Raw genomic sequence first — 21733 nt, 5'->3', positions numbered from 1 at the left:
CCAACCCACGGGTGGCATGGCTCGCTCGGTCATGCCGTGCCGTGCCGTGCGGCTCGTAGACCTAAAATCCCAGGCCCAGCACGGCCCACATGGTCGTGCCGGGCCAGTCCAAGTTCGTGCTAGGCCACAGGCGGCACGACCCGATTTACACCTCTAGCTCCATCTCGAGAGTCAATCAAGCTTATATATAAAATAAAAAAAAACATTATACATATAAAAATTATTTTTAAAATAATATATAAGCTCGATTAAACTTTCAAGCTTGAGTTTGGCTTTACTAACAAATGAGCCTATATATTAAGCTTGAATTCGGTTTGAAGCTTGGTTTAATCCAAACCAAAATGAGCTTTTCACGGAACGAACTCAAATAGTCTTTGAAAGCTTGGTTCATATCTACCCTTAATTGAAGTTTGCAAATAGATTGAGTGTAAATTTTGGTTTTCTTTTTTCTAGATTTGACCTTGTCTTATTTGTTTGTATAAAGTAAAATGGTGTGTGTGTCCTACCTTAGACAAGACCAACAAGAGAATGAAAATAAGAGGTGGATTATTTGTTTGGGAGTGAGGTAGAAAGTAAGAAGGTGATGCAGATTTTGCAACAGTTATTAAAACAAATTAGACAAAAAATTACATTGCTAATAAGTTCAAATGAGATAAAAAGTACAAATTTTACATAAAATAAGAGTGTAAGTGGGTAAAAAATTTATATCTGATTCAAATTTGCACTGCAATCAAATGCAGCCTTATAGTTTAATCAGATAAATATTCTCAGACTGGCCGAGTCCTGAATCACATATCTAAGTAAAATAAATTCATGGTAATTGGTTAAGTATTTACCAAAGTTCTGTTGCATGGATAGTAACTACTTGAGCACATCTTAGTTATTGGTAAATAATATTTTTTAAGCCTATTGGTATATGATGCTAATTACTTGTATAGTGCAAAATTAAGTAAATTACCCACTAATAAGATACATGAAGCAATTATTAGTGGTTAATTGTTTGGGATACGAATGGTTCAAATGCTAGAGTTGCCGTGAAGACTCACATTGCCGTTACTACTTACTAACCAGACATGTAGATTCTAGCGTGTTGGACCTAGCGTAGTCCACAATTTTTACATTTTGAATTTTCGGTCTTTGGGCTGAGTTTAGGCCCAAAACCCCAAGCCTGGTCTGGGGTATATATATATATATATATATATATATATATATGCAACTGTTTAATACATTGTACATAATAGGCCCACCTTAGCCTGATTGACCAATCCAAGCCTGGTCTGGCGCTGGGCCCAACCCGAGTAGTAATACTTCGGTTTGAGTTAAGCCTGGGCTTGGACAAATTCAGGTTGGACCTCGAGCTCAAGCCTAAGACCAATTCGGCCTAGGTTGACCTTAAAACTGGCCCAATTCATCCAACTTAGCACCCCTAATTGGATCTCTTAGTGAGAAATAGTATTTTAGTATGTCTCATCAAGATTTAAAATAGTAATACCCACCATATAAAAAAATTAGCATATAGTGTGTTTCAACCAGTCGACACACTTTTTTTTAATTTTTTTTTTCAGATTGTTATTTATAAATGGGTTTCTTAAGATGGGTATTTACAGTTGAAACCATTAACATCCCCTAACTCGTAAATCCTAGGCCCCGTTTGGTTCGTAGGAATAGGGGTTTGGAATCGGAATTGGAATGGGTTATTCCGATTCCAACTGTTTGGTTGGGTGGAATTGAAATCTCATTTTCATTCCTGCTGGTATGGCATTCCCCCATTTGAGGGAATGGTCATTCCCTGCCCCTCCCTTGGGAATGAAATCTCATTCCTGCTGATCCTAATTCTCATTCCCATTCTTGTTTGAACCAAACAAACTAATAAGAATAGACCATTTTGATTCCAATTCCAATTATGACCCAAATGGACCTTTAGTATTTTAGTTTCGATGACTCTAGATGTCAATATGATACACATGATACAATGTGATACATATTGATACTTTGAACCTTGACCTTATCCGAATTTCCAATCATATGGGCTCTACCATATGAATTTTATTTGACCATTATCCATTGTCAATGCCATATCCACTGTTAAATTATGAGTGCTTGAAATCATTTCTTATTTTTTCAACCTTTGTTCTTTTTGTTTGCTCTTAACCCGTATGATCCCTTCAACTTATAACAGACCACTTCTTCCTATCAGTGTTGTAAGTGGTATTCTATGCACATGACCAACCAAACCATCTTAGACCCTGTTTGGTTCATGGGAATTGAAAGGGATGGTAGAATCCATTGTATGGACGCCAAAACAGTTGCGGAATGGGTGGGCGAATTTAAAAAATTTTCTACCTACCTTTCAATTGGGAATCGCATTTCCTAATTTTAGAATCAAGATTCAAGGATCCTACTTGAACCAGAACCGAACCAGATCTGAACCAAAAGTGAAGGGAATAATTATACCTGATCTAAAGAAATAATATCTCCCAAAGTTGGTGTTCACGCCCAAAGAAAGCACCAAGATCTGCTCCTGCTGAAGATGATACAGCAACTGTGGAACAGAACCAGCAGGGTGTGTCATACACATTGAATCCTTCAGAAGATTCCTTTGGATGACAATGAGCACCAAACCGAATCATCCTTTCAACAAAGACTGATGTCAAGAACTTTTCTTGATCTTTCTCTGACAGAGAAAACGAACTGAGACAGATGGTGGCGGCTGCAACAGGAGGGAGCTAGAGAAAAAGATGGCAAATTGCTTTTCTTTACTCTAGGGTTTCTGAGTTCCTATCTCACAAAACTGTAGGGTGTGTTCTGTGTCCCTAGGGTTCGAATTCTTGTCATTCGAATAGAGTTTCCTCCAATTGCTTAATGATTAAGAAAAGATTTCCTGATCATATCAGGAGTTGCCCTTATCCAAATCTGTATTTGGATTAGGACTCTCCTTAATCCTATCTGTAGATTAGATAAGCTTTTGGGATCATCCTAATCTCAGATCCGCCCCTTAAAATTGACTGATCAAATTAGCCCAGTTCGAAATGGACTTTAGGCCCAATAAGGTTATGTGCTCAAATGTCTTTCAAACTGCTACCCAACATTGATCTACACACCAACCACATGGGTTCGGCCCAGCCTCTGTTACAAGGCCTGGCCGAATTCACTAGAGGGCCCAGTGAACCCCTTGAGCCCATCATATGGACCCTAGGGCCCAACACTTACACTAAGTGGTCCCGGGGCCAAGCCATCTTATAAAAACACAGGGACTGCGGGCAAGTGCAAGATTAGCCCATCAGGTGTTATCCCAAATGGCCTTACACTTAACCTCTCAGCCTAGAATGATCAAGCACTGCCCGACAAGAAAGGACCTCTCCCTCGGCTACAAGGAACAGTGCTGCACTCTCTACTTACATGGATCCCGGGAATTAAAACCATTTGCAAATAATTTGAAACCATACTTAAATATATATCATATATATAAATTTTGCAAAAGCAAAATTCCAACGATTGAAATCAACTGCCGGCAGTTTGGTTTCCATCTGAGAGAGTGCATCCCCGATCATTACCTTTGTCCGACAAAGGGGTTGATCTCATCACTATGATCACCCACTTAGATGAATTCTCAGACTATCCCAACATACCCAGGTTTTGACCCCGGTAAGGATCTCACTGATTGGCATATCAAAGACAGCCCAATCCGGCACCTAGTGCAGTACCATAATCGGGTCTAGGGGTCAGGTGTAACTTTCCAGTTTTGTCCATCAGTCTCCAAGGTCTAGGGCAATACTGGAAATCTGGTCCGGTTCAAGGGTTCAAGTAATCCTACACTGCATGTGCCTTGGATCTCACCCTGGCGGCTAAGACAAGCCACCCCAACAGTTAGCAACACACCAGTGTCAGCCTTGGCAGGATAAATCTCCCCAGACTTATCCAACGGCTGTGAACATTTAAAACCAACACAAGTCTCATTAAGTGTCCAGTTTTAGGGTCTTACACACAGAAGTATACCACATAACATGAATCAAACATGTACTTCATTTATTTACATTAAATATCAAAACTGATTGAAGCTAAGGGCATACAAAAAGTGTCCAATAGGAATAGGGGGTCTGGAATCGGAATTGGAATGGGCTATTCCAATTCCAACTATTTGGTTGAGCGGAATCGGAATGGCATTCCCCCATTTGAGGAAATGGCCATTCCCTGCCCCTCCCTTGGGAATGAAATCCTATTCCTGTTGATTCTAATTCCCATTCTCATTCTTGTCTAAATCAAACAGACTATGAGAATGGATCATTCCGATTCCGATTCCAATTCCAACTGTGGACCAAATGGACCCTTAGTGTACATGGTGGAGCTTAGGTATAAAGTTGGGCCCAAACATTATGTTGAAAAAAAAAAAAAAAAACATAATAGACCAAACCCTCCTGCCCTATTTCTCTCCAAACCTACCTCTTTTACTCCCTATCTCATTTTCTTGTTGTTTTTTTTTTCCCAAGAAGAAAGACCATGGGAAAAGTAAATCAATTACATTGAGAGTGAAGTAGTATTTACATTACAGGATTTAGGAATTGTCACAAAACCTATAACCAAAAGATATGGTGGTCTTCTTACCTTTGGCATTTCTGACTTTTTGTAGTAATATTTGTGTTGTTTATGTTGCAGATCTCTATAATGTAATTGACTTAATATAATTTTTTCATTACCATAAACCAAAAAATATCAATATAACTCACCCCAACCCAAACAAAATCCCTAGCTCCGCTACTGTTAGTGTATTTTCTCTCATGTATCGTCTATTAGAGCTATTCATCCATCTCAACATAAATTCATTTTCTGGAGAAATCATTTATTGACTGTCCAACTGACCATATCAGTCTATCAAAACCATGATCGTAGCAAATGTGCCTTGTACGAGTGCAGATATGCTAGTAAACAAACATACTAGGCACAATATATTTTTGTTTCACTCCTTCCACTACTTTTTCATGGTGAATGTTAAAATCACCTCATTTAACATTTAAAAAATTTGAACAAAACAAGGAGTCTTGATCTTGTGTTGGTAATGAAAAAATGGAACTACGTACTTTAGGCTACGTTTGATTGTAGTGCAAATGAAAAGAACACAAGTTCTGATTTAATTTTGTTTTGAATTTTATTTCGTTTTGTTTCATGTCTTATTTTACATCATTTATACTGAAATAAAATAAAATAAGCTAAAATTTGAAATAAAAATAAATTAGAATCTGCACTCAAATTATTTGTACTATCATAATTTTGCATCAGTGCAAATTTATTTGCACTGCAACCAAACACAGCCTCGAGAACGAAGTGAAAAATTTTCTTGTGTCACCTGTCCTCAACAATAAGTAACATCTACTTTGGGCAATATTTGGCTACATCGGTTTTCTCATGGTGTATATTAGTTGCATCGTACCTACAATCGGGCTGGAGCCAAATATTTCACCTTGTAGGGGTGTCAATTGGACCGGATTTGGTCCAATCCTATCCAGTCCAATGTCAGTCCATTACAAATGGACCAGGTCCAATCCAATTCAATGAATATTTTAGATCATTTTGGACTGGTCCAATTTAATGCCTGGACCATCCAATTTATTCAAATTTGTTTTAAATTTAGATTAATTTTAACCCAAACCTGGTCCATTGACACATATATTCCTATCTTCTATCAATGGATCAGATATTGGTTCAATCCAATATAAATTCATTATGGATGGACCAGGTCCAATCCAATCCAATCCAATAAATACTTTGGGCCATTAAGCCTGAACTGATCCAATTCAATATGTCTTGTTGGCCCATCCAAATTGATTTTGGTTTGGACGGGGTCCAATCCAAAACCGTTCCAATGATACCCTTATCACCATGTACTTTTCGCATATTGTTTTAGGTCATTTACTAAAACACCCAGTGTAGTTTCATGGATTTACTAAAACCTACCCTATAGTACTAAAACACCCCTATAATTTGCAACCAATTTACTTAATCGACCTTCTATTAGTTAAAAGTGGAACATTACAGTTTTAACCTTAGCATCCCTCAAACAAATTTAATCTGCATAAAACAAAAATGGAAATGTCATTCTTGTAGAAGGAAGACAAACCATTGCTGAGAAAGAACCCTAGATGTCATTGTTCCCTTTTCTTCAATCTACTGAACGCAAACATTTTTTAATAGATTTGAAAATCAAACCTTCTTAATAAAAAGGTTGGTTAAGTAAATTGATTGCAAACTATAGGGGTGTTTTAGTAAAATGTAAATTATAACTAGGTTTTAGTAAATTTGTGAAACTACAAGGGGTGTTTTAGCAAATCACCCTAGTGCTTTTTAAAAACTTTCATGTGTTGAGAATTGTTTATTAGTAGCAGATCCGGACTCCTCTTATACAGTTATAATCATTTGTTATGCCAAAACTAGAATGACCTTTGGCACTGTATAAGCCTATTACCTCTAAATAGAGAGAATGTCCTAGAATCAAATAATTTAGGCTATGTTTGGTTTGAAGAAAAAAATAGGGAAAGAAAGGGAAAGATAGGGAAATTCATACAAGGTTTGTAAAGGTTTCCCTAACTTTCATTTCTTTTCCCTACTTTTTTCTTCAAACCAAACATAGCGTTAGGGAATGTATCTATCAAGAGTCCATTTTAGCTCATACGTCTATTTGAATGTTCCTCATGCCTATCAACAAGATGATTCGACATAAAGAGTCTGGATCTGCTTCCAGCAAAACATGTTCCCAATTTCCAATATGATTTATATCTACACATCTCAAACATGTTTCCTATGGCCCCTTTAATTAGTACAAAACATATTTGAGATGTGCATCTACGAATCATGTTGGAAGCATATCGAAACATGTTTTGTTGGGAGCAAATCCCAACTCCCATAAAGGGTGGTCCATGTAAGATTAAATGGGAAATTTGTAATCAAGAAATATTTTCCTCAAACTAGCATTTTTTCAGCCAAAAAAGGCATAAGTGTTCTTTGTGCCATAAGCAAGCACACCAATTTGACCAAAGGATTAAGCCAAACATAATATGGCTGATCAAAGATGGCTCGTCTATTGCAACTTTTCATTAATTTCTTTAGATCCCGGCAGTTTTTTAAAAGGCTTGAATCCCAACAATTGATTAAGGAGTTCCTATTTCAAGTGCATCTCTTTATTTATTTACTAGCGGAGCATCCATGCAATGCATGAGATTTGTCAAGGGAAAGTGAAATGATAGAAACCAATAACTATTACTGATGAGGGCGGATTTGGCCCTCCAATGATATTGTGACACATGGTACCTCAGAACAATTAGGTGACACCCGAAACCATTTTAGCAACAACTTGCCTTAGCCAAGTTGATGGTGTCCCACCTGGCAGCCTGGCGCGACCTGGCAGCCTAGCACAGGCACAAGGTGGCAGCCTAGCCCTGGCGCGACCTGATTGCTTGGCCCTGGTGCCGACCTGGCGACCTGGCCCAGGCACGAACTGGCAGCCTGGCACTGGCGCAGCCTGGCCCTAGCGCGACCTGGCAGCTTGGCCCTGGCACGACCTGGCTGCCTGGCGGCCTGGCCTAGACACGACCTGGCAACCTGGCATAGGCACCGACCTGGCGACCTGGCACATGCGCCGACCTGGTGACTTGCAAGACATGCTCGCCAGCGAATTCGACATGCATATCCAAACACTCCCACAATCCTTGGAAGTTGGCCCACGTGCTAAACGATCCGGAGGGTAGTCAATGTGCATGACAGTTACCTCTAGGAATCTCGAACCACTTAAACAACCTCGCAGAAATCTCGGATATGGTGCGTGAAGCCCACGCCAAACAATGCCTATATAAAGGCACCAACCCCAGAAGCAAAGGAGCAAGCAAGCAAGTAAGCAAATTCTAGCTATCATACTTTGTGATTTTTAGCTCGCAGTCTACTATGAGAGTATTGACTTAAGCATCGGAGCAACCTCGCCGGGTTATCCACGCTGGGTCCTCTAACATTTAGTTCCTTGCAGGTCTCTAAAGAGCAATGAAGCTCATCAATCCAGCTCGGCACCTCATAGGCAGCTCAGCACCTCACAGGCAGCCCTGCACCTGGTCAGCTCGGCACCTCACAGGCAGCCTTGCACCTGGTCAGCCCGACGCCTCACAGGCAGCTTGCCACCTGGTCGGCCCAGCACCTCATAGGTAGCTCGACACCTAAGCAGCTTCACTTCGGCTTTGAGTCATCGGCCACTTGGAAGCAAACCAAATGACGAGGTACTTTGCCAAAAGATTGATACATGACCAAAAATTAATTCATCAATTACATTGAAGGAATGCAATTTTATTTAAAATAATTAATCTTTATTTTAGAAATTTGTTGCAAAAATATTTTAGTAATTTGGATTAATTATATAATAATTTTTAACAAAAACAATAAATTACTACTAATTACTTAATAAAAATATTTTTACCATATTATCTATTAGTGGTCTATTTTATTTATTTTACTTTATTAATTATTTAATGTTACATTCTTTTTGTAAATATCACTTAAATATTAGTAAATATATAAAATTAGGTTGTGGTCAAAATTAAATTAATCTAAGCCCGAGCTCAAGATTTAAGACTTTAGGTTGGGATTTGGTTGATTCCCAACTTGATCCAACCCCTAAACTGCAACCCTAAGAGTAATGTGACATTCGTAACTAAACCAAACCAAGTGCTACCCATGCATGCATTATTTCTTGGGTTTTTAACTATTTTTTATTAAAATTATTAATATTAAAGCCTAAGAATCTATGGAGATGGGCTACCCCCCATTATGTAGCTTAATGGACAAAATGGAATAAAATAAAAGATCTTAAGCCAGATTTTGATAGTGTATTGACAGTTTTTAAGGTTGTCGGGCCCAATCTAACCCACACCCCATGCATAATAATATTTGTCTAGGCCTAAGAGAAGAACAATCTTGTCCGTGTTAATTATAAAACTTCAATTTTTACAAATTAAATTTTTTATTTAATTTTATTCTATAACAAAAAATCTATAAAAATTTCTATCTATATATTAAAATAAAATTTGTTATCAAAATATATATGTATATAACTTCTAGGTCAAGCTTAGGGTTTGCTTAGCTCGGGCCCTACCCACTTGGGCTATCAATGGACTCTGAAAGTCAAATACCCGATTCAACTCCGAATCCAATTATCTTGGATTTGAATGTTAGAACTTGCATCCAATTAATAATTGGATCAAATACAAATTAAACCCCATTCGATCCAACTAAAATTTGAGTCCAATAAAAATTATTATTTTATGTATATATGTAGTATGGTTATGTATACATATAGATACTATGTATAATTATATAAAGTTTACAACTGACGAATTTAATATTTTATATTTATATACATTTTTATACATATATACTTTAAAATAATTAGTTTTTAAAATTTTTTTTTAATTTTTTGGTCATTTTAAAAACAATAAGATGGTTACAGATTAAATCCAATACAAATATAGATCTAAAGATTTCATAATCGAATGCAGATGCAGATGTAGCAAGATCGATCTAAATCTGATTCGTTTACATCCCTACTACTGTACTCATATTATGCATGGGCTTGGTTCAAATCTGAGCTAGACCTAGCTTAAAGGAAAACAATTGCTTGAGCTTGGAAATTTGTATGTTAGCCAAGCTGGGCTTAAGTTACAACTTATCACTCCTAAGTAGAAGTCTTATGACATGTCTAATTGGGCCATTATTAGTTTTATTATTTTAGTTAATTTTTGTATAGAATGCAAATGGTTTATTTTATTACTTTTAATAATTTTTATTTTTTATTATTAATTATAATTATCCTATTAATATCAATCATTTTTTATTAATTTAGGAACTACTATTTTTTATTAATTTCTTAATTTTTAATAGTTGCTAGATAAAAGCTTGCTAAATTTTTTATATTTTTATTAACTTTAGTAACTTTTTTATTAATTTTATCTATTAAGTTTTAATTTATATTTTTTAAAAATTAACCAATTAAATATGATTTGAATATTAAACAAATAAATGGAATATGGATTAGAGTAAGATTCTCTCTCTTTGAAATACAATAGGCTAATAATGAAAGAGACGTATAGAAATATGCTAAAATAGGTTAATGATGAAAGGGGTGGGACTTATGTCTTAGAATTCAATCTTATTATTTTTAGGTGATTTAACTATTTATGTTATTTTTATTAACTAATTTTGTATATTGTTATTTTTTTATGGGCTGGGTTGGGCCCATGCCAACCTTGAAATATGTGTGTCTGATGCAGGCCCAGCCCTACGCAAGACTGAAATGATCACCCCTAAACAAATTGCTTTGGTTTATTAGAATAATGAGGAGAGGAGAGAGCGAATAAAAAAGAAAAAAAGTAAATGAATTTTGAGCAATTTAATGGAATGGTTAAAGTCTGAAAGACTTAAAGATTGGTTAATTGAGTAATTTTATTCAATTTTAAAAATAAAAATTCAAGAAAAACTACAAATTAGATAAATGGTAAAGAAGCAAAGAGAGTTAACGAGGAGAGATGAAAGTCTTTAAGACTTAAAGAATTAGCTAATTGAATAATTTTGTTCAATTTTAAAAATAAAAATTTAAGAAAAAACTACAAATTAGATAAATGGTAAGGAAGCAAGGAGAGCCATGCTGACATGGCACATCAAAGCTACATAAGACGGGGTTAGCCTGTCACCAAAAATTAAAAAACAAAAAATCATATATCTTCTCATACACCTAATCCAGATATTGAAAGAGATAGAGCTATAAAAGAAACTGGGTAGATACTACCATTTTTTCATTCAGAACTCATTTTCCTCTACTACTTACTTCAAGTAGAGCCACTTACGGAAGCTCAAAATTCTATACTGCCTTCAGATATTTATGTGGAAATTTTTTTGGGATGGCTTACTCGCAAATGATAAATGTGTTACGTGGCTTCCTAGAAATGATCAGTCGTATGCTCTTTGCAAGCATCATCCAAAAAATCTCCATCGCTTGTCTTGTTTCACATAGTCAAACGTTAATCAACGATGGAGTAATATTAGGAAAACTACCATTTATAAGTATTAAGCTCATATGATATGATCTAATGCTAGTAATAATGTTTAACTTTTATGGATGGTTTCATATCTGAATTATACTTAGGGGGCGTTTTTTTTTAGATTTTAAGAGAGGGGAAAGTTTGTCAATGGGATTTTGGTTTCCACTGACCAAAAATTGCATGTTCTTTTTTTAGATTTATGAGTTTATTTTCCTATGTATCATTCACCCGAATAAGTGATATCTATCTCCTAAGTGGGTAAATAACTTTCCCACCTAGAGGGAAAGTTGTTAACACTTGAATGGGACAAAAGTGTCCTTTTTAATAATGGATTTTAATGGTTAATATGGTCATTGCCTTATTTACATGAGAAATAAAAGAACATGGGTAAATGCACTTATCCAAGTAAATATTTCTCAGACCTCGACCGGGACGGTTCAGCCAATGGTGGATTGACTTGGGTTGGCTCATATCAGGTTTGTGCATGGGTTTGGGGCCAAACCGATTGGCTCGAAGCGGGTCAAAAGAAGTAAATCGGACCAGGCCGGATTTGGGTCGGTTTGTACGGATATAAACCAAACTGGACGATCCAAACCCGGGCAAAGCAAGTGGAGTGGTTCAGTGTTCAGACTCTTGCCGGTCCGACCCGTTTCGGATTCGGGTCGACCAGTATCAACTTGTGTCGGGACGAGCCGACTGCATGAATAATGGTTAGACTGGACGACCCAAACCGGGCAAAGCAAACGGTACCAAGCCATCCCATCCAAGGTCTATTTTGGATTCAGGTCGACCCGGATCGATATATGTTGGATCGGGTCAGACCGCATTGAATTGGTTCGGACTTGGGTCAAATTGATTTGGATTTATGTTGGGTGAAGTGTGTTGATTCAAGACAAAACTAAATTTAGTCAATAATTAATAGAAAATTAATGCATTAATTATAAATTATTTAATTCAAATGAAGAAAATAAAAAAAAATGCTAAGGAATTAATACTAATGTCCATAATGGTTAATCCAACGGTTATCCACAACCCAACCCAACCCAACCCATTATGGATTGGGTTGGGTGATGGGTTAATTACACAACCTGTCAACTAAATGGGTGGGTTGAACGGGTTAGATACTGGGTGGGTTGGGCGAATTCAACGGGTTGGGTGAAAAATTGCCACCACTAGATGTTATATATTTATATTGATAATAAAATGAAAATAAACAAACTCCAATTTGCTAACATACAAGTATTATGGGAAATATCGTGCAGCTGCAAATGCTACTCTGACATTGGTGTAAGACATGCTCTGTGATGAGTCTACCGGATTCAAAAATAAATAAAACGAAAAAACACCAGAAAGAATAGTTTTTTATTTTATCAAATTAGAAGAGACTATGGCAACACGTAGGGGTGTCAATGGACTGGTTTTGGATTGGATCTCGTCCAAACCAAAATCATTTTTTATGGATTGGATGGATCAATAAGACATATTGAATTGGACCAGTCCAAACTTAATAGTCTAAAGTATTTATTGGATTGGATTGGACTTGATCCATCCATAATGAATTTATATTGAATTGAGTTGGATTGAGCCAATATTCTGGTCCATTGATAGAAGATAAGAATATAGATGTCAATGGATTAGGTTTGAATTAAAATTAGTCTAAATTAAAACAAATTTGAATAGATTGGACAGTCCAGACATTAAATTGGACCGGTCCAAAATTATCCAAAATAATCATTGGATTGGATTGATCCGGGTCCATTTGCAATGGACTGGATCGAATTGGACCAAATCCAATCCAATTAACACTCTAAGAACACCGATAAGAAACGTGATTTATTATATGTTGAAGAAATTTAGAGGCAAGGGAAAGCTAATAAGGACATGGGTTGAAGTGGTGAGAAATGATTGAATTTGTGCTGTCATTGCTGAGAGATGCTTAAGGGAAATAACAAGGAAATACTATAATTGATGCGCGTCTCCTCCATCCATGAATCTCGACACTTGATTTGGAATATCATCCGAAATCCCACATGACTCATTTATTATTGTGGGAGGCATGCATGAAGGCAAACCATATATGCTTTAGATGGTGTTTGGTTGCTCTGGAATGTGAAGGAAGGATTCTCTACGTGGCATGCAGGAGTATTGGAAGATCCAGATAAATCTAGCACAAAGATGGGCAGCGTTAGAATCATTAAAGAATTTTTTGTATTCGGTGCCATGCATCATTAATAACTTCTCCTTAACCCTTTTTTTCTAAAACATTTACTTCCATCATGGCAAACTTGTGCCCATACCGATCTTCCTTTTGCAACCTTGTTGTTCGGGCCATGGCTAAGCTGGCCCTACGAGACACGTGGCCACCTAGTTATCGCCCGGCCACGTCATCCTAGCCCGGCTACGTTAATATAGCACGACCACGTCGGTATAGCTCGGTCGAGCTACGCTATTATGGTGGCCCCCCATTTCCTTTCAGCCACGTCAACTATACATCACGTGGATGAGCACAACTACGGATAAAGAGGAATAAGGAAGATGACTCCGCTGGGGAATGAGACTCTATCCTGAATACCTCAGCGGCTAACCTCATCCTGACAACCCTAGAAGCCCAATCCGACTAGGACACAGATCTTCAGCTATAAAAAGGTATTCCATGCTTGAGGTAAGGGCCCCCAACTTCTGACACCAGTACTGCTACTTAGCTCGGACCAGCATCCTTATAAGCTCGGCCCGACCATCTACCACCTTCTACTGACTTGAGCATCGGAGTACTTACCCGAGGATAACTCCTCGGGCCTCTGACTCCTCCTTTCTTGATCACAGGTCTTGAAGCGCGGCCTCGTCCTTGTAGCTCGGCCTCGCCCTATCAGCAAGGATTATCTAGTTGCTCTCCTCAGTTTGTGCACTACCTCGGATTGAGCGGCATCAGTATGGAGCCGTCTATGGGAACGCACAAAAAGCCTTTCCCGAAAATCCTTCCTCATCGCGCTATCAAGATGCCCAAGAACCAGCCCAAACAATCAACAGACCGATCCCCATCTCGGGAGTCTCACCACCGCAATCCTCCGCATCAAGAAATTCCACAGCCTGCAACCGTGGTTGATCCTGGGCAGTTCCGAGCAATGCAAGAAAAGGTCGACAAGATCTTTGAAATGATGCAGAATTTAGAATCCGCGGCACCACCTAGCAAGACCATCCCCCCTTATGCACCGACGCACACAAAGGATGATCCTCGTCTCGAGGACTCCAAAGCGCGCTGAGCAGACAAGGGCATAGTGTAGTCCAACCAAGAAAAGCAGGATACAACAAGAAGGTCGGCCCCCTCCACCCACTCTCATAGCATGACGCACCAAACCACGCGGATCCCTGCCAAGGAAAGGATCGGCAGGTGAACGCCACCTCACGCGGTCTCCGTCCCTGAGTCTAGCTTTGTGAAAGACCGCGCCACATGCCCCAAGAAGAAAACGGCAATGCACATCGCGGCCTCAGACTAAAGGGATGACGAGATTCGGGAACTCCGACAATGCTTAGAAGAGCTAGAGCGCAACTAGAGAAGCATGGCACCGGTAGTAGATCAACCCGCACCACCGACTGTGCCCATGGCCAAGGAATCGCCCTTCACCCAGGAAATTGTGGACGAGGTACCTCCTACAAGATGGCGGGCACCTCAGCTTGACAAGTACGATAGAAACACTGATCCCACCGACCATATCGAGGCATTGAAGGTTCAGTTAATGTTGCACAGATCCTCCACGGGCTTGATGTGTAAAACCTTAGTGGCCACCCTCGTAGGTCTAGCCCTAACTTGGTATTCCTCCCTGCCCACGCTCAATAGCGTCGTGGGAACAGTTGGAAACCCAGTTCCATGCTTAGTTCACAGCGAGTCAAAAGCATTAGAAGACCTCGGTCAGCCTCATGCAGGTGCGATAGAGGAAAAACGAGTCCCTTAAGGACTACCTGGCAAGATTCAACAAGGAAGCACTACAGGTCAGGAACCTGAACTAGTTTGTAGCTGTCACCACTATCCAACATGGCCTCCACCCATCCCCATTCAACTTTTCCATCTCCAAGAACCCTTCACAAACCTTGTCTATGCTGATGAGCCATGCGTAGAAGTATATCAGCGCAGAAGAAGTGCAGACACAACTACGGGATGAGGAAGAGAGGCCCGACAAGAGGAGGAGAGATATTAAGGAGCGAAAGTTAGAAAGATCAGATCGGGACCATAAGAGGCAAGACCGCCGACCCGACCACAGACTACAGACACCCCCACTGACCTATCGAAACTTCATGTTGCTTAATATGCCATAGTCTGAAGTGCTGATGCAAATCCGCGACCGTAACTACATTCATTGGCCCGAGAAGATGAAAACACAAACCAACAAAAGGAACCACAACAAGTATTGCGAGTTCCATAGAGATCATGGCCACGACACGGAGAACTGCTTCGACCTGCGCAACCACATTGAAGACCTAATCAGGCACGGATACCTCAGTGGATTCATCAAGAGCGAGAAGCAAGCACAAGAGGAATAGTGCCGCGGAGGATGCTCGACCACCGTCCCGAGCTCCCTCTGCTGGTGTGATCCACATCATATCGGGTGGAATCGTCGTAGGAGGGGAGAGTAGCTCAAGGCACAAGAAGTATGCACGACCGTGCAGAATCGACAACCGAGGGCACAAGAAGAAGCGCGACCAGTCCATCACATTCACCGACGATGATCTTCGGGGGTTCAGACCATGCATGACGACGACTTGGTAATCACAGTTGAGGTAGCCAACTTTGAGATAAGGCCGATCTTGGTTAACACGGGTAGCTCCACCGATGTACTCTTCGATGATGCATTTGAGAAGCTTGGAATCGGCAAAGAGCGCCTCACTCCCGTCAACACTTCCCTAATGGGCTTCTCTGGGGAGTCCCTCCTGCCCACTGGAAGAATAACCCTCCCCCTACTGATTGGAGATAGTGACATTACTACGACGACCATGGTACACTTCATTGTGGTTCGTTGCCCCTCTTTGTACAACGCCATTCTCGGTAGGCCAACCCTTAATTCTTTGCAGGTTATGGTCTCCACATTCCATCTCACCATGAAATTCCCCACCGAATATGGCAGAGGGGTAGCATGTGGAGACCAAAGAACTGCACGGTAGTGCTACTTGCTCTCTTGCCAAGGACCATGCCCAACCGCAAAAACATTGATGGCAAAAGCTTATGACCTAAGGGACGATGTGAGAGCACAACGCGGCCAACTTGAAGACCTCATCCAGGTGTTGTTCAATGAAGAAGACCCCGAAAGGACAGTCCAAGTCGGATCTCTCCTAGATGACCGCCTCCGGGAAGAGATTGTATAGCTACTAAAGGACCAAGCCGACGTATTTGCCTGGTCAGCAACAAATATGCTAGGGATCGACCCCGAAGTCATCGCACACCATTTGAACACCGACCCCCGCTACCGACCTATCAAGCAGAGGAAGAGGAGCTTCACAACAGAATGATGGCAAGTGATCGCAGACGAAGTACAAAAGTTACTCGACACCGGCTTCATTCGGGAAGTCAAATACCCCGATTGGTTGGCCAACATGGTAATGGTGAAGAAATCTAATGGAAAGTGGAGGATATGCATCAACTTCACCGATCTAAACAAAGCCTGCCCCAAAGACAAATTTCCTCTACCAAGGATCGACCAACTTGTCGATGCAACGACAGGCCATGAACTCCTGAGCTTTATGGATGCCTTCTCAGGGTACAATCATATCCAAATGCATCCCAATGACCAGGAGAAAACAACTTTCATCATTGACCGCGGCTTATATTCCTACAAGGTAATGCCCTTCGCCCTCAAAAATGTTGGTGCCACTTACCAACGGCTGGTGAATGAGGTGTTCAAGGATCAGCTCGGCAAAAATGTAGAAGCATACGTTGACGACATGCTAGTGAAGAGCAAAAAGGCCGAGCACCACCTTGCCAACCTAAAGGAAGTCTTCGGAACCCTCAGGAAGTATAAGATGAAACTGAACGTGACTACATGTGCTTTTGGGGTCGGCTTAGGTAAATTCCTGGGGTTCATGGTGACACAAAGGGGGATTGAGGCAAATCCAGAGAAAATACGAGCCATCATCGACATGCAATCGCCCCGAACTCACAAAGATGTGCAACGACTCACCGGTAGAGTAGCTGCCCTTAGCAGGTTTATGTCCAAATCCGTAGATCGATGTCTGCCCTTCTTCAAAGCCCTTAAGCAACCAAAGGACTTCCAATGGACCGAGGAATGCGAACAGTCCTTCCAAGAACTGAAGCAATACCTGAGCTCGCCGCCTCTCCTCACCAAGCCGAGCCCAGGGGATGAACTATTACTCTACCTCTCGACCGGGGATGAGGTCGTCAGCTTGGTACTGGTCAAGGTGGAAGACCGGGTACAGAGGCCGATCTACTACGCCAGCAAAGCCCTTAGTGGTACGGAAACCCGATACTCCAACTTGGAGAAAATGGCTCTGGCTCTGGTCACCTCGGCCAAAAAGCTTAGACCATACTTTCATGCCCACAGTATTCAAGTGCTCATTAACCAGCCACTTAAGTAAATCCTCCAAAGGCCGAAAGCATCTGGCCACTTGATCAAATGAAGCGTAGAGTTGAGTGAGTTCAACATTGAATACTCACCCTGGCCTGTGATCAAAGTTCAGTCCCTAGCTGACTTCATTGCCGAATGCACATTCATCACCGAGGATCCTGCCCCACCGCCACAAGTATGGACCCTGCACATGGATGGCTTATCCAATCACCAAGGCAGCAGAGTTGGCCTTATTCTCTTCGGCCCGGATGACACGATGTTAGACCATGCCCTCAAGTTCGTGTTTAAAGTGTCCAACAATGAAATTAAGTATGAGGCCTTGATCATCGGGCTATGCCTCGCCTTAGTCCTGGGAGCTTGGAGAGTAGAAGCCTTCAATGATTCTCAGTTGGTATTCAACCAGATCCATGGACAATTTGAAACACGCCCACGATGGCAAGTTACCTACAGAAGGTGCAGGAGCTCATCCACCAACTTGAGCACTTCAACATCCAGCAGATTCCTCAAGCCGAGAACATATGAGCCGATGCGCTATCCAAGTTAGTCAACTCCCCGACAACCGACCTCGGCAAGATAGCACAGTTGGGCACTCTAGCCCAGCCGAGCATCGCACCAATAGCTCTCCTTATCCTTCTAATACAGCACAACCCATCCTGGATGGACCCCACAGCATAGTACCTCCGAGAAGGCACACTTCTAGAAGATCGGACAAAAGCGAAGAAACTCCAGCACAAATTAGCTCAATATTACCTTATCCAAGGTCAGCTCTACCGCCACTCACACACTCTCCCCTACCTGAAATGCCTCTCCCCATCCGAGGCAGACTACGTCCTCAGGGAGATCTACGAAGGTATCTGTTGCGCACGCACACTAGCACATAAGGCACTCCGACAAGGTTATTTATGACCGACGATGAAGCAAGATGCAGCCCAATCAGTTCGAAGTTGCGACAGTTGTCAGCGACACTCCAATCTCCATCACCGGCCTGTAGTCCCCCTGAAGCCAATCATCAGCCCATGGTTGTTCGCGCAATGAGGGATGGACATCCTCGGCCCCTTACCTACTATGATTGCTCAAAAAAAGTTCCTTCTAGTGGAGATAAACTACTTCACCAAATGGGTGGAAGCTGAAGCTTTGGCACGCATTACTGCACATAATGCCCGAAACTTTTTCTAGCAAAGTATTGTCTACCGATTCGGTGTTCCACGCATCCTCATCACAGATAATGGGACACAGTTCACCGATCGAAAGTTCGAGGCCCTCTGCTTTGACCAGAAGATCGACCATCAGATGACAGCTGTACACCTACCCCTGGATGGTAGCACAACAGCAGAGGGTGGCGAAGTACTACGACACTAAAGTTAGAAGACGTGAGTTCAAGACAGGTGACCTCGTCCTTCGCAAAGTCATAGTGCCCGCGCTCGAAAAAGGAAAGCTCGGACCAAACTGGGAAGGGCCGTATAGAGTCACCAACGTTCTTGGTCCGAGCACCTACAGGCTCGAAGACCTGGATGGCCAACCAATATTGAGGAGTTGGAACATAGGAAACCTTCGGATGTACTATCAATGATTCAATATTAATAAAGAGCACCTTGTTCAAGCAAAACGTTGAGCGCCCAACACACCACATGCGCGCACACCACACATAACACACACACCACTACACAATTGAGCTATACAACCGCGCTACACGACCAAGCTACACGACCGCGCTACACGATCACGCTACGCGACCACACATGTGTAGCTCGATATAACCCATTGACTCGGCTGACCTCCAAATGGCCTGAGCCCACAACGCACAGCTCGGTAGCGTATTGCCGACCTACCTGACTCAGCTGACCTCCGATGTGTTTTCCGGAATGGTCATTGGTGCCGGATATGATCTAAGGTCGGATTTGAGGAGTGCAAGGTTGCACGGGTCCAGGTAGAGAGTCGAGAGAAAAAGCGGGAATGGTGGAGAGAATTCTGTTTTAGCTGATTTTGGAGCTAATCGGACAAGCTAATGGGCGTCCGTTAGCTCTGCACACACCGAGGAGGGTTTGCGTGTGTCAGGACACTTGGCAGCCTTCCAATGTGTGAGACATTTTTGGAGCACCTGGCCGTGGGGCGCAGATGTGAACTCATAGGGCACACGTTGTTTACCAAAAAAATGGTTCACGTTGGAGATCCATGATGTATTGTTATATATATTTGTTTGAATCATTTTTTTCAAAATATCTATTTTACCCTTTTATGAATTAGTGTGCATATGTTTTTATTAAAATAGTCCTGTCTCAACAACTGCTCAAACATTGTTCATCTTCTTCCTCACGACACATGGCGGCAGAATGGCGGTGCACTCTATAACCCGCTTGAACACTATTCATCTTCTTCAACTGCTTCACCATTAAAGCGTTCACGTAGTCTTGCATGAAAAATCTGTAGGTTCTTCTCATGGAAAAGTATAAAAAAAGGTCATCCTTTCCTCTTTAAAACCCTTACAGACCCGTCTTGACAAACCAGAGTTCCCTACCTCCCTAGGGTTCTCTTATCTCTTCTCTCTTTGTTTCTTTTCAGAGATGAAGATGATGAGGAGCTTCGATGGACCTACAGTCTCTGCTCTCTATCTTTTAGTTCTGTTGTGCATTCCTTTCTGCGCATTTTCTATGTTACATCCTTTCAATTTCAGAGGGCAATAGTTACCTAGGTAATCCCTTTAGCCTATCTCCCTTTTCTGGGTGAAAACGTGCACAAACACGAACATGCCAGGCTCGAATTTCTTCTCCTCCTAGGACTTCACCTCCAACCTGTGCAACTTCTCTGGTGTGTACTGTGAAGCCAACAAGGTCACCGCTTTGAAACTAGGTGATCCCATAGTTGGTTCTCTTGGCCTAACCGGTCGTCTCAATCCTACAATCGGTAAACTTTTAGCCTTAGCTAAGCTCTCCATTGTTCCGGTAGAATTATTGGTACTCTTCCTCAAATGCTACCACAATTGAAGAACCTCTGGTTTCTCGCCATTAGCCGTAACTTCATATCCGAGGAGATTCCGACGAATCTTATAGAGCTTCGGAGCCTTCAAACGCTCGAACTTAGCTACAATCAACTGAGACGCCAGATTCCCTGAACAATCGGAACTCTCCCATTGTTATCCAATGTCATTCTCTATCACAACCATCTGTCTAGTTCAGTCCCTCCGTTCTTATCATGAGCCCTAACCTGCCTCGACCTCAAGCACAATAACCTCTCTGACATTCTCTCACCTTCGTCTCTGCCTTTGTCGCTCCAGTACCTGGCAATGTCGTACAACCATCTCACAGGACCAGTCGACCGGCTACTATCATGGCTCAATCAATTGAACCACCTGGATTTAAGCATGAACCAGTTTACGAGCATTATCCTGGGCAATCTCTTCTCATTTCCCATCACAAACCTTCAGCTACAGAGGAACCTATTTAGTGGCCCTGTTCGACCGTGGAACCAGGTCAGAATACAGACTGTTGATCTTAGGTACAACCGGTTAGCCAGAGCCTCGACTACCCCCAAAAGAAGCAGTAAAGGACTGAGAAAGGAGAGAGGGCTATTTTAGTAAAAACTAAGAAGCCTGGAGGGGGGAGTGCACCGCCATTCTGTCGCTGTGCGTCTTGAGGAAGAAGATGAATAGTGTTTGAGCAGTTGCTGAGACAAGGCTATTTTAGTAAAAACATATGCACATTAATTTGTAAAAGGGTAAAATAGGTAATTTGAAAAAATGATAATCTCTTTAACGTTTTCCATCTTGATCATTGACGGAAGGGAGGTACTTGTTAAATTTTTCAAAATAGAGAGGTTTTTGATAAAGTAAAACTATAAGGAAAGTTTTTATAATGATCAAAAACTTGAGGGGAGAGGTTTTTGTATTTTACCCAAATAACAATGTATCTAAACAGCCATTTGTGTTATTTCATGTATGAATTTAAACGGGTAATCCATTGTTGGATGCCCAGATTTGACCACCATTAATGGTCTCCAGCTGCAATATTAACCGATCAAGGAGGAAAGGATAATTACCCTAGTTTAGGGTTCCCAAATTGCATGTTGAGGGCTCAAATTTCTACATAAAACCAGCTAATG

The 21733-nt window shown here is 41.2% G+C and overlaps 1 pseudogene; it reads left to right on the top strand.

The window, feature by feature from the left end:
* Positions 1–20382: 20382 nt before the first annotated feature.
* On the top strand, positions 20383–21209 carry LOC109114434 (uncharacterized; annotated as a pseudogene).
* Positions 21210–21733: the final 524 nt, after the last annotated feature.

The sequence above is a fragment of the Nelumbo nucifera genome, chromosome 7, assembly GCF_055504915.1.
Source record: "Nelumbo nucifera cultivar China Antique chromosome 7, China Antique-T2T, whole genome shotgun sequence".
Taxonomy (NCBI): Eukaryota; Viridiplantae; Streptophyta; class Magnoliopsida; order Proteales; family Nelumbonaceae; genus Nelumbo; species Nelumbo nucifera.
This window is presented reverse-complemented; position numbering and strand designations above follow the sequence as displayed.